Raw genomic sequence first — 12,979 nt, forward strand, 5'->3', positions numbered from 1 at the left:
ACATTTAGTGGTCTGCAGTGGATGCCTTTGCTCTCAGCACTGTCTGGTGACTTTTCAGGAAAACGTGGGAGTGTGATCACCCTCCATCTCAGAAAGGTGCAAGCACTGGGCAGCTGGGAACAACACGGAGGGACAGACCAGCTCCCCTCACTCTTCACTAAACCATAGGCAATCCTCTTGTCTTGTAGGACTCACTCTGTTGTCCCTGAGTGCAGCAGAAATGCTGAGGGTTTCTGACACCCAAACACACTCCCCAGGGGAGAATGAGGGGAGATGTAAAAATAACTTCCCAAACTGCCTTCTGCCATCCCCATTGCTTAGCGCTGGCAGTGCAGATGCAGACAAGCTCTTCTGTTTTGGGAGCAGTTTCATCTGATAAAGTCAAAAACTAGCACTGGCTCCTGCCCCCACCGTTCCCATGAACTCACTGCTGTAGAGCAGGGCTGACTCCTCAGCCATCAGCGGGCACAGCACGCGCTCCTCACCATACACTGAACCAGCACCAACCAGAGTTCCAGCCACAGAGCTGAAGGAAGGTCTCCTAGAAAGGCAAAAGGGTGGGTGTGTGCAGCAGGGGAGGGTTTATGGGAAATGGCTTTGATTTTGCTCAGAGAAGTCTCCCGTATAGTCTCACCACCTTTTCCTCCTTAGACAGTGCCGCATGCCCAGAAGCAGCAAATGTCCAACGCCAGCTCCATCACTGAATTCCTCCTCCTGGCATTCGCACACACACGGGAGCTGCAGCTCGTGCACTTCTGGCTCTTCCTGGGCATCTACCTGGCTGCCCTCCTGGGCAACAGCCTCATCATCACCGCCGTAGCCTGCGATCACTGCCTCCACACCCCCATGTACTTCCTCATCCTCAACCTCGCCCTCCTCGACCTGGGCTCCATTTCCTCCACTGTCCCCAAAGCCATGGCCAATTCCCTCTGGGACACCACGGCCATCTCCTACCAGGGATGTGCTGCCCAGGTCTTTCTGTTTGTCTTTTTGATGGCAGCAGAGTTTTGTCTCCTCACCATCATGTCCTATGACCGCTACGTTGCCATCTGCAAACCCCTGCACTACGGGACCCTCCTGGGCAGCAGAGCTTGTGTCCACATGGCAGCAGCTGCCTGGGGCAGTGGGTTCCTCTATGCTGTGCTGCACACGGCCAATACATTTTCAATACCGCTCTGCCAAGGCAATGTTGTGGACCAGTTCTTCTGTGAAATCCCCCACATCCTCAAGCTCTCCTGCTCCGACTCCTACCTCAGGGAAGTGGGGCTTATTGTGGTTAGTCTCTTAGCAGCATTTGCATGTTTTGTTTTCATTGTGGTGTCCTATGTGCAGATCTTCAGGGCCGTGCTGAGGATCCCCTCTGAACAGGGATGGCACAAGGCCTTATCACGTGCCTCCCTCACCTGGCCGTGGTCTCCCTGTTTATCAGCACTGGCATGTTTGCCTACCTGAAGCCTCCCTCTATCTCCTCCCCATTGCTGGATATGGTGGTGGCAGTTCTGTACTCGGTGGTGCCTCCAGCAGTGAATCCCCTCATCTACAGCATGAGGAACCAGGAGCTCAAGGATGCAGTGTGGAAACTGATGACTGGATGCTTTTCTGAAGCAGTAAACTGTCCATTTTCTTATGCATATCGCTCATAGTGTAGCTCGTTACAGGCTCAGCCTGTCTTCTGGAGGTTTTGGTGGTGGTGGTGGTGGAGGGGTTTTTGCTCTGTTTTACATATGATAATGTTGTGCAGAAAGAAATGTCATTCTTTATACCATTTCTAATTCCTTATCTACCTTTCTAGTGTTACCCAGAGACTTTTGGAAAGACTGTTGAAATAAGAGCCATGTTCTCTGTGCATTTAAAAAAACAAAAAGACCCTGCAGCGACTTCTTCATCTGAGATCCTTTTTCGGATACTTCTTCTGGTGCTGCAGTGGCAGTGCCTGTGTGCAGATGTGGAGGGGAAAAGAGTGCTGGCACAGCACCACTGCTGGGGAGCACCAGCGCTCGGTGTTTCTGGAGCCGTTCTCTTTTAAATTCCACACTCTCTCTCTGAGCCCCTGCGTTGCTGTAAGGAAGGATTGCTCTTGCAGCTTGATCACAGGCCTTTTGTGTGGCAGTCCTGTGATTGCACGCAGTGACAGGCAATGGGCACTTCTTTGGCAGAGCTAACCTAAGTCATTTGATATGGTCCCCCACAACATTCTTGCTGCTAAATTGGAGAGGTATGGGTTTGATGGATGGACAGTTAGATGGATAAGGAACTGGCTAGATGACGGCATGCAAATAGTTACAGTCAATGGCTCAATGCCCAAGTTGAAAACAATAACAGGGGGTGTCCCTCCAGGGTCCATACTGGGACCAGTACTATTTAGTATCTTCATCAATGACAGAGAGAGTGGGATCGAGTGCACCCTCAGCAAGTTTGCAGAGGGCACCAAGCTGCATGGGACAGCTGATTCACTTGAGGGGAGGGATGCCATCCAGAGGGACCTGGACAGGCTTGAGTAGGAGGTCCATGCAAGCTTCATGAAGTTCAACAAGGCCAAGTGCAAGGCCACTCACCTGGGTCAGGACAATCCCCGCTGTCAGTAAAGACTGGGAGGTGAATGGACTGAGAGCAGCCCTGCAGAGAAAGACTTGGGGATACTGGTGGGTGAAAAGTTGGACATGGGCCAGTAATGTGCTCTTGCAGCCCAGAAAGCCAGCTGTATGCTGGGCGGCCTAAATAAAAGCATGGCCAACAGGTTAAGGGAGGTGATTCTCCCCCTCTAGTCTTGTGAGACCCCAGCTGGAGCACTGTGTCCAGCTCTGTATTCCCAAGGACAAGAAAGACATGGACCTGTTGGAGCGGGTCCAGAGGAGAGCCACGACAATGATCTGAGGGCTGAAACACCTCTCCTATGAAGAGAAGCTGAGAGAGTTGGTGTTGCTCAGCCTGGAGAAGAGAAGGGTCTGGGGAGACCTCCTTGTGGCCTTTCAATATATAAAAAGGGCTTATAGGAAAGATGGAGAGAGAATTTTTATGAAGGCCTGTAGTGACAGGACAAGGGGCAATGGTTTTAAACTGAAGGAGGTTAGGTTTAGATTGGACATAGGGAAGAAATTTTTTTATGATGAGGGTGGTGAGACAAGGTGACCTGCTTAGTGGATGAAGGGAAGGCTGTGGATGTTGTCTACTTGGACGTTAGTAAGGCCTTTGACACTGTTTCCCACAGCATTCTCCTGGAGAAGCTGGCTGCTCACGGCTTGGATGGGTGCACTCTACGTTGGGTTAAAAACTGGCTGGACGGCCGAGCCCAGAGAGTGGTGGTGAATGGAGTCAAATCCAGTTGGCGGCCGGTCACGAGTGGTGTTCCCCAGGGCTCAGTGTTGGGGCCGGTCCTGTTCAACATCTTCATTGATGATCTGGATGAGGGGATTGAGTCACCCTCAGTAAGTTTGCAGATGACACCAAGTTGGGTGGAAGTGTCGATCTGCTGGAGGGTAGGAAGGCCCTACAGAGGGACCTGGACAGGCTGGATCGATGGGCTGAGGCCAACTGTATGAGGTTTAACAACGCTAAGTGCCAAGTCCTGCACTTGGGTCACAACAACCCCATGCAATGTTACAGGCTTGGGGAGGAGTGGCTGGAGAGCTGCCTGGCAGAAAAGGACCTGGGGGTGTTGGTTGACAGCCACTGAACATGAGCCAGCAGTGTGCTCAGGTGGCCAAGAGGGCCAATGGCATCTTGGCTTGTATCAGGAATAGTGTGGCCAGCAGGACCAGGGAGGTGATAGTGCCCCTGTACTCGGCACTGGTGAGGCCGCACCTCGAGTACTGTGTTCAGTTCTGGGCCCCTCACTACAAGAAGGACATCGAGGTACTAGAGCTTGTCCAAAGAAGGGCAACGAAGTTTGTGAAGGGTCTAGAGAACAAGTAGTACGAGGAGCAGCTGAGGGAAGTGGGGTTGTTTAGCCTGGAGAAAAGGAGGCTGAGGGGAGACCTTATCGCTCTCTACAGCTACCTGAAAGGAGGCTGTAGCGAGGTGTGGGTCAGTCTCTTCTCCCTATTAACGAGTGATAGGACGAGAGGAAACGGCCTCAAGCTGTGCCAGGGGAGGTTTAGGTTGGATATTAGGAAAAACTTCTTCACCGAGAGGGTGGTCAAGCATTGGAACAGGCTGCCCAGGGAAGTGGTTGAGTCTCCATCCTTGGAGGGATTTAAAAGACAGGTAGACGTGGTGCTTAAGCATATGGTTTAGTGGTGGACTTGGCAGTGCTAGGTTAACAGTTGGACTCGATGATCTTCAGGGTCTTTTCCAACCTTAACAATTCTATGATTCTATCGTTCTATGATTCTATGACAGTGAAAGAGGTTGCCTAAAGAAGTTGTGGCTGCCCCATCCCTGGAAGTGTGCAAAGTCAGGCTGGATGAGGCTTTGAGCTCTCTGATCTAGTGGAAGATGTCTCTGCCCATGGAAGTCTGTTTGGACTAGATGATCTTTAAAGGTGCCGTCTAAGCCAAACTGTTCTTTGATTCTATGGGATGAGACTAAAGACATGGGGTGTGTGTGGTGAGATGAACCTGAGCGAGCACAAATGCCATCAGCTATTCTTGGGGTTGCTGTGGAGGCTTGTGGGAAAGACAGTGTCTTGAGGTCACTTCACATTGAGAGGAATGTCCCCTGGGAAACCACCTGAATGCAGCACTGGGATGCGCTGCCTTGACCCGAGGTTCCTGTGTCCATTCCTCATGCCTTGGGGCATCTCAAATGCGTGCAAAGTAGGGTGATACACTGCAGCGCTTAGGTGCTTCCCAGCCTCTGGGAGTGGCAACAGGAGGCCAGGGAGGCACTACCACTGTTGCAATTCACTGCCTCTACGTCTGCAAAGGAAGGACTCCTGTCTCTGAACACCCACGTGTGTATGAGGAGTGCACGAGGCCAGCTCAGATGTGGACACCTGACAGACCCCTGAACTTTCTGTGTGTTACTCCAGGAACAACTCCCACTGTCCCAGTGAGATTCATCTCACCTGCCTCGGATAGGTTCATTGCAAATGTTCCTGGTCTTCTATGTTACCCTCCCTGGCCTTTCTGGCCTGTGCCTTCAAATACACAGTATGAAAGAAGCTCGCCTGTGGAGTATCTCACCTGTGCAGTCAGAAGTATTCCTGCTAGCATGAACAGCATTGCCATCTAGACGGCGGCATTTCTCACCTTTCAGAAGGCACAGAGCACATCTGGGGAGTACGAATACACTCAGAGGCACACACGCCTTCAGGTTTCACCTCTCTGACCTTCCTTCACAATTCCTTTAAGCAACTGGCATAGAAAAAGAAATGTTCTTCCTCCTAGGTGTCCTACCAGGAGAGAGGGGACAGGAAGGACATAAAACCTTCAATGGAGAAAGGGGAAGGGGACAATCAAAGCTCATCAACGGAGTTACCTGTACTGTGAATAGGGAATGTCCCCAAACCTTAGAGAAATCCTCCTCTCTCTCATGACCTGCCCTGTGACTGGTGTTGGGAACACCCTCATCATTGTGCTGGTGGTGGACAACTTGAAGACTTGCTGTAGCTCCACCACCACGCCCCTGACCTGACCCCACTGCTGACCAGACTGGACATACCACCATCTCTGCTGACAGCGGTGTTAGTAGTACTTGCTGCCCCTTTTGCATGTACTGAGTGTTTCCTGCTGGTGGCCACATCCTACGATCAGTACTGGGCTGTGTGCCACCTGCTTCTCTCTGCAAGACTCATGGCCTGGAAGGTCTGTTTTGGGAAGGCAGCTACACCTTGGCTAGGGGGGTTTCTCTCATCTACAATAGTCACTTCATTCTTGTCCCAGATGCAGGTCTGCGGCCCCAGTGCAGTGCGCCACTTCTTCTGTGATTTCACTGGAGCTCTCCTGCAGTGACACCAGGACACTTATGCTCTTTGCTCTCATAACCTGCTTTTTAGATCTGGGCCTCCCCTTCCTCTTCACAGGGGCATCCTGTGCATGCACCAGAGCTGCCACCCTGGGGCAGCTCTCCCACCCAGCATGGACAGGTGGGAGGCCTTCTCCACCTGCTGCTCTCACCTCACTCGTGAAACTGTTTTCTACAGCATCCTCATCTTTGTCTGTCAGATGCCCAGAAAAGCCCTCCCGAGATAGCTGGACAAAGCCCTTTTGCTACACCGTCCTCAGGCCCCTGCTCAATCCCCTCATCTGCAGCCTGAGGATCAGAAAGTTTGGAGGGGAGTGGGACACGGAGAGAAGTGCTCAGAAAAGCTGTGGGCTGCACAAAGAGCCAATTGGAGTCATGGGCCTGCTGGGAGCAATGACTTCTGGCTCTCTTCTGAACAGGCCCAGAAAACCCAGACAGGTGTGTGCTGTGTCCTGGGCACTCTCCTGGAAGTGTGAGATGTGGAGAAGGTTTCTGGTGCAGAGAGGTGCAAGTGGGGCTGGCTGGTTTCATCGTGAGACCTCTGTAAAACGCCTTGTAAAGGCAAGAGCCATCAGAGAGGTTGCATAGCTGGCCTTTAGCAAGGCCTTAACATGGCCTCCCATAGTCTCCTTCTAGCTAGATTGGTGATATCTGGACTAAAGAAGTAGACGATGAGGTAGACGGGAGGATGACTGCACGATCCGTCTCAGATGTCACCACTGGCACAGATTCCTCCTTGCAGCCAGTCATTATCGTCACCTCTCTGCTACCAGCACTTGGGACAACACTGTTGAACATCTTTATTATCTCCCAGTATGATGGGATGCAGCTCACCTTCAGCTCCCTTGGCAAGCTGAGAGGAGCTCTGGAGCTACCTCACCTAGTTCACCCTGCCTCAATCTGGAGTGTTGGAAAGATGACATTCAAATCTCTTCTAACCTGAGCTATTCTACGATTCAATCAGTCTTCCGCTTGGAGAGATTTTTGATGACAGAATAAGCAGAGGAAGGAGAAAAGACAAAGATGCAGAAGCAGAGACATAGAGGGTTCCAACAGAAATAGAGTAGTTCTTCTGAGCAATGTTTCTCCATATGAATGATGGTAAAATTTCTTTTGATAAGTGGCTGCATAAAGCTACTCATACAGAGCAAGGGAGTATAATCAGCTTGCCAGTACGTGCCCTTCCTGCTGTTAATAAACATTGATGAAAAAAATATTGAAAATTCATAACAAGCTAGCCATGCTGGAAATGAAGACTTTCTCAGCTATTACATTGAGTTCTTTTCTGCAGAGGTTTCAACTTTTTCCTAAAAATTTACATTCAGGGCTCGATTAAGTCGTCCACAAAGAGGTGGCCACTGCCCTATGTAGCTGAAGTACCCATATGGGAACTGTGTCACAGGCCATATGGGAGGCTTCTGCAGCATGAGCTTGTAGGCAAGCAGGTACCTTTGGGGTGGTGGAAGACATCACCTGCCTTCCAGGCTGCTGGGTAGGCTGTGAAGAGGCCTCTCCAGCACAGCAGCACACTGTGTCCCCTTGGATGCTGGCTGTGAGGTCACTTCTGACCAGGCAGCAGTGGGGAGAGAGATACTCTGAGGTCTTGAAAGCCATCACAATGCTCCCCCCAACAAGATGAAAGATGTGGGGAGGTCAGGGGTAGCTGGGGCAAGATTTGGTGGAGGGAAGAGATATTTGGCCAATAGAGATGAAAGATTTTGAAGAGGAAAGATGTGTTTGGGTAATTTTGATGCCACCATGATACTAAGAAAACATTCATGTTAGGCATCTCTAACCAGTAAGCTTAAGCCCTAACCCTCCCCCTACATGGCACCCTTCCCCCTGACAGGAATCCACTACTCCAATCCCTAACTTCAAACCTTACTTCTAAACCAAAGCCCCAAACCACAAACACTCTCACCCTATTACTCACTCTAATTCCTAGCCTTTATCCCAAACACTAAAATGCTAGCCTTGACCCTAACCCTCACAACAGCCCTACACAAAACCCTAATCCACAAAGCGAGCCCATGCCCTGACACTAACTAGACACCCTCCCCCTGAGCCCAACAGGACTGAGGTCTTTCTCCTCTTGACTATGGCAGCAGCTGATGCCTGCCACAAAATTTCATTTTGAGGCTCTGGACTTTGTTTCTTCCTCATCCCTGCCTGGGGAGGCCGGGAGGTGTTGCACAGTTTTTCTGCACTTGGCATTGCTCATCCTCACATCCCACTGCCCCCAGGAAGAGCCCTGAGCCAGACGTGAGGGACAGGATCTGCCTTCCCAGGGCCTGCAGGTTAGGACTTGGCCTTGCTGCTTCATCAGACAAACCAAGGGTTTTCTCAGCATTACAGCCCCCTGCACAGTGCCTTTGCCTACCTGCAATCACAGCCTCCAGTTAGCTTCTCTAACGAGCCCTTGGGGAGGCTTTGTCAGTAATGGCCCTCAGGGGGGCCAATCAATGCTTCAAGGTTTTGCTTCTGCCTTTGACTTCTTGAGAGGTTTGTTCAGTCTCCTCTCAGTATCTGAGGTTCACGGACACAGGGCCAACTACAGCATGGGGGCTCATTAAAATACAGAAAGCCCTAACGAGCTATTTCTCTTCCTGTGATTTTCTTCAACTCTTCAAGACTTGTCCAGCTAATTGTAGAGTCATTTCATAGTGTAGTTAAGGAGGAAGATTTCCAAGTGCACCTAATCAAAATCCTTTTTTTTTAAAGGTTATATTTTATTCATTTCAGTTGAGAGCAGAGGTGATAGCAGCATTCTCCAATTGATATTGATGCAGAGGGTCTCCTCGGGAGGTCTGGACAGCTAGGAAAAGCAGTCCCTTGAGGTCTGGCACTGTAGTGACAACCTTGCCCCTTGCTTCCTCCCTTCCTCAACCTCACCATTTCTCTCATTGGCCACCTGGGATTTACATCAGTTTCCTGACATCAGACTTCACTGACCTCTGGGAGCTGAATGTTACAGCTCCATTGCACCATCTCCCACCTCATCTCCTTAGACAACTGGCTGCACACAGGCACAGAAGGATTCTTCCTGTTGGCCAGCAAAGAAAATTAAACTTAATAAAGCTTCATAAACAATACAATACACTCCTCGAGCATATGCTACTCTACAAGCTACCACTAATGAGGCTGCCTTTCTACAAGGGATAATATTATGAGAAATGTTTTAGATACATAGCTACAGAAAGGTAGAGATAAACATAATTAAAGAATTGGCTAAACAGACACTTGTCCTACTGAAGGACAGGCAAGCTTTTAGTCCCTGAAGCTCAAAGCAGCAGCACAGGTGAGAAGGATCTGAATGAACAAAGAGTAAGGGCAGGAGAAAACTGCAGAATAATGGAAAAGGGCCGTTGTCTGCACAACATGCTGAAAAGATGACTTTAGAAATGGTCGTTCTATCCAGACAGGTGAAAATACAGGAAAGATTAGAGAAATTAAATACAGAACACCATCCAGCATTTATCCACTTGATCCAGTGCGACCTGGCAGCAAAGGCGGCCAGCAGTGTCCTGAAGTGCATAAAGAGAACCCTCGCCAAAAGTGCAAGGGAAGAGATTGTCTCCCCTGCTCCTCACTCGTTAGGCCACCTGTAAGCAACTGTGTCCATTTTTGGGCCCCCATTTCAAGTGGACTGGGTCTGGCTGGGATGGGGTTAACTTCCTTCAGAGAGCCCACATGGTGCTATGTTTTGCATTTGTGCCTAAACCAGTGTTGATAACACACCCGTGTTTTGGCTATTGCTGAACCGTGTTTGCACAGCGTCAAGGCCTTCTCTGGTTAAACCTGAGAGGCAGCTAAACCCCGCACAGCCATTCACTCACTCCCCCGCAGTGGGATGAGGGAGAGAATCGAAAACAAAAGGTAAAACTCATGGGTTGAGATAAAGGCAATTTAATGGGATAGAAAAGAAAGGGAAAAGAATATACAATGATAAAAGAATATACAAAAGAAGTGATGCTGTCCAATGCCCAGCCAGTTTCTGAGCAGCGGACCCTCGGCCAGCTTTTCCGCCAGCTTTATATGCTGAGCATGACATCACATGGTACAGAATACCCCTTTGGTCAGCTGGGGTCAGCTGTCCCAGCTGTGTCCCCTCACAACTTCTGTGCCCCTCCCAATGTACTCGCTGGTGGGGCAGTGTGAGAAGTATTACGTAGCAATTAACATCATCCAATTCAAACCATTGGCTATTCTCACCCAAAATCAAATCCCCTTGAGGAACGCATTGGACTTTCCCATCCTCCTGCATCACCCACCAAGTGCACCCAGGTCCTTGAGCAGAAGCAATCCCACGAATGGTTTTGCCTTTACCCAAGGCAGGAATAACCCAGACTGTCTTCCCCAGCATATTTTTTATGTGCGCTAGAGGGACTTTATCCCCCTCTACAGTACGTAAAAGTTTTGACTGGGCAGGGCCAACTCTATCAGCAGATCCCCTAGTGTTGACTAACCGGGTGGCCTTTGCTAAATGTGTGTCCCAATGTTTGAACATCCCAGCACCCATTGCTCTCGGTGTAGTCTTTAACACGCTTGATTGCAGCACATGTTTCACATTGTACTGTTTGATTTTCCTGGAGGCTGGTGCATGATAGGGGATGAGATATATCCACTCAATGCCATGCTCTTGGGCCCAGGTGTCTGTGAGGTTGTTTCGGAAATGAGTCCTGTTGTCTGACTCAATTCTTTCTGGGGCGCCATGTCACCACAGGACTTGCTTTTCAAGACCCAGGACAGTGTTCCGGGCAGTAGCATGAGGCACGGGATATGTCTCCAGCCATCCGGTGGTTGCTTCCACCATTGTAAGCACATGGCGCTTGCCTTGGCAGGTTTGTGGGAGTGTGATATCATCAATCTGCCAGGCCTCCCTAATATTTATATTTCAGCCATGGTCCTCCATACCAGAGAGGCTTGAACCGCTTTGCTTGCTTGATTGCAGCACATGTTTCACATTCATGGATAACCTGTGCAGTAGTGTCCGTGGTCAAGTTCACCCCTCAATCATGGGCCCATCTATATGTTGCATCTCTTCCTTGATGGCCTGAGGTGTCATGGGCCCACCCAGCTTGAAATAATTCACCCTTCTGTTGCCAGTCCAGATCCACTTCAATCTTAGCAGCCTGATCCACCTGCTGGTTGTTTTGATGTTCTTCAGTGGCTCTTGGCTACGTGAACATCTACGTGACGTGCTTTTACAGCCAGGTTTTCTACCCAGGCAGCAGTATCTTGCCACAGTGCAGCAGCCCAGATGGGTTTGCCTCTGCACTATTAGTTACTCTGCTTCCATTACTGCAACCACCCCCACAGGCCATTTGCCACCATGCATGAGTCAGTATAGAGATAGAGCATTGGCCATTTTTCTCCTTCAGCAATATCCAAAGCCAGCTGGATGGCTTTCACCTCTGCAAATTGACTCGATTCACCTTTTCATAGAATCATAGACTCCTAGAATGCTTTGGGTTGGAAGGGACCTTTAAAGGTCATCTAGTCCAACCCCCCTGCACTGAGCAGGGACATCTTCAACTAGATCAGGTTGCTTAGAGCCCCGTCCAACCTGTCCTTGAATATTTCCAGAGATGGGGCATCTACCGCCTGGGCAACCTGTTCCAGTGTCTCACCATGCTCATTGTAAAAAATTTCTTCCTTATATCTAGTCTAAAGCTAGCCTCGTTTAGTTTAAAACCATTACCCCTTGTCCTATTGCAAAAGGCCCTGCTAAAAAGTCATCTATCTTATAAGAATCATAGAATCATAGAATCATAGAATGTCCTGAGTTGGAAGGGACCCACAAGGATCATTGAGTCCAACTCCTGTCCCTGCATAGGACAACTCCAAAATTCACACCCTATGTCTGAGGGTGTTGTCCAAATGCTTCTTGAATGTTGTCAGGCTTGGCGATGTGACTGCCTGCAGGGTCAGCCTGTTCCAGTGCTCCACCACCCTCTGGGTGAAGAACCTTTTCCTAATGTCCAACCTAAACCTCCCCTGGCATATCTTCCTGCCGTTCCCTCGGGTCCTATCATTGGTCGTCAGGGAGAAGAGATCAGCACCTGCCCCTCCTCCTTCCCTCGTGAGGAAGCTGTAGACCGTGGTGAGGTCTCCCCTCAGTCTCCTCTTCTCCAGGCTGAACAGACCAAGTGACTTCAGCCGCTCCTCATACACCTTCCCCTCTAAACCCTTTACCATCTTTGTGGCTTTCCTCTGGACACTCTTCAGTAGCTTTGGGGTTTTTTTTGTACTGTGGCACCCAACACTGCACACAGTACTCAAGGTGAGGCTGCACCAGTGCAGAGCAGAGCGGGACAATCTCCTCCCTCGACTGGCTGGCAATCCAGTGCTTGATGCACCCCAGGACACGGTTGGCCCTCCTGGCTGCCAGGGCACACTGTTGGCTCATGTTCAACTTGCCGTTGACCAGAACCCCCAGATCCCTCTCCACGGGGCTGCTCTCCAGTCTCTCATTCCCCAGTCTGTATGTACATCCAGGGTCGCCATGTCCCTAGTGCAAAATCTGGCACTTGCCCTTGTTAAACTTCATACACTTGGGGATTGCCCAGCTCTCTGATTTGTCCAGATCCCTCTGCAGGGCCTCTCTGCCCTCAAGAGTGTCAACGGCTCCTCCCAATTTTGTGTCATCGGCAAACTTTGATAACAAACCTTCGAGTCCTGCATCCAAGTCATTTATGAAGACATTAAAGAGCACTGGCCCCAACATAGATCCCTGGGGAACCCCACTAGTGACTGGTCGCCAGCCCGATGTAACTCCATTTACTGTAACCCTTTGAGCCTGACCCATCAGCCAATTGCTCACCCGTTGCATTAGGTGTTTATCCAGCTGTATGCTGGACATTTTGTCCAGGAGGATACTGTGAGAGACGGTATCAAAGGCTTTACTGAAGTCCAAAAAGATGACATCAACTGGCTTCCCTTGGTCAGCTAGGTGGGTAACGTTGTCATAGGAGGAAATCAAGTTTGTCAAGCAGGGTTTTCTCCTTGTGAACCCGTGCTGGCTGGGACCAATGGCTGCGTTGTCTTTCATGTGTTTTTCAATAACTCCCAGAAG

The 12,979-nt window shown here is 50.1% G+C and overlaps 1 pseudogene across 1 annotated transcript; it reads left to right on the forward strand.

Annotated features, from left to right (window-relative positions):
- Nucleotides 1–678: 678 nt before the first annotated feature.
- On the forward strand, nt 679–7,795 carry LOC309603963 (olfactory receptor 14A16-like; annotated as a pseudogene). Its single transcript has 2 exons — nt 679–1,607; nt 7,754–7,795. The product of its transcript is annotated as an olfactory receptor 14A16-like (transcript).
- Nucleotides 7,796–12,979: the final 5,184 nt, after the last annotated feature.

This window comes from Platalea leucorodia, assembly GCF_965183815.1.
Source record: "Platalea leucorodia genome assembly, contig: HAP1_HAP1_SCAFFOLD_276, whole genome shotgun sequence".
NCBI classification, from domain to species: domain Eukaryota; kingdom Metazoa; phylum Chordata; class Aves; order Pelecaniformes; family Threskiornithidae; genus Platalea; species Platalea leucorodia.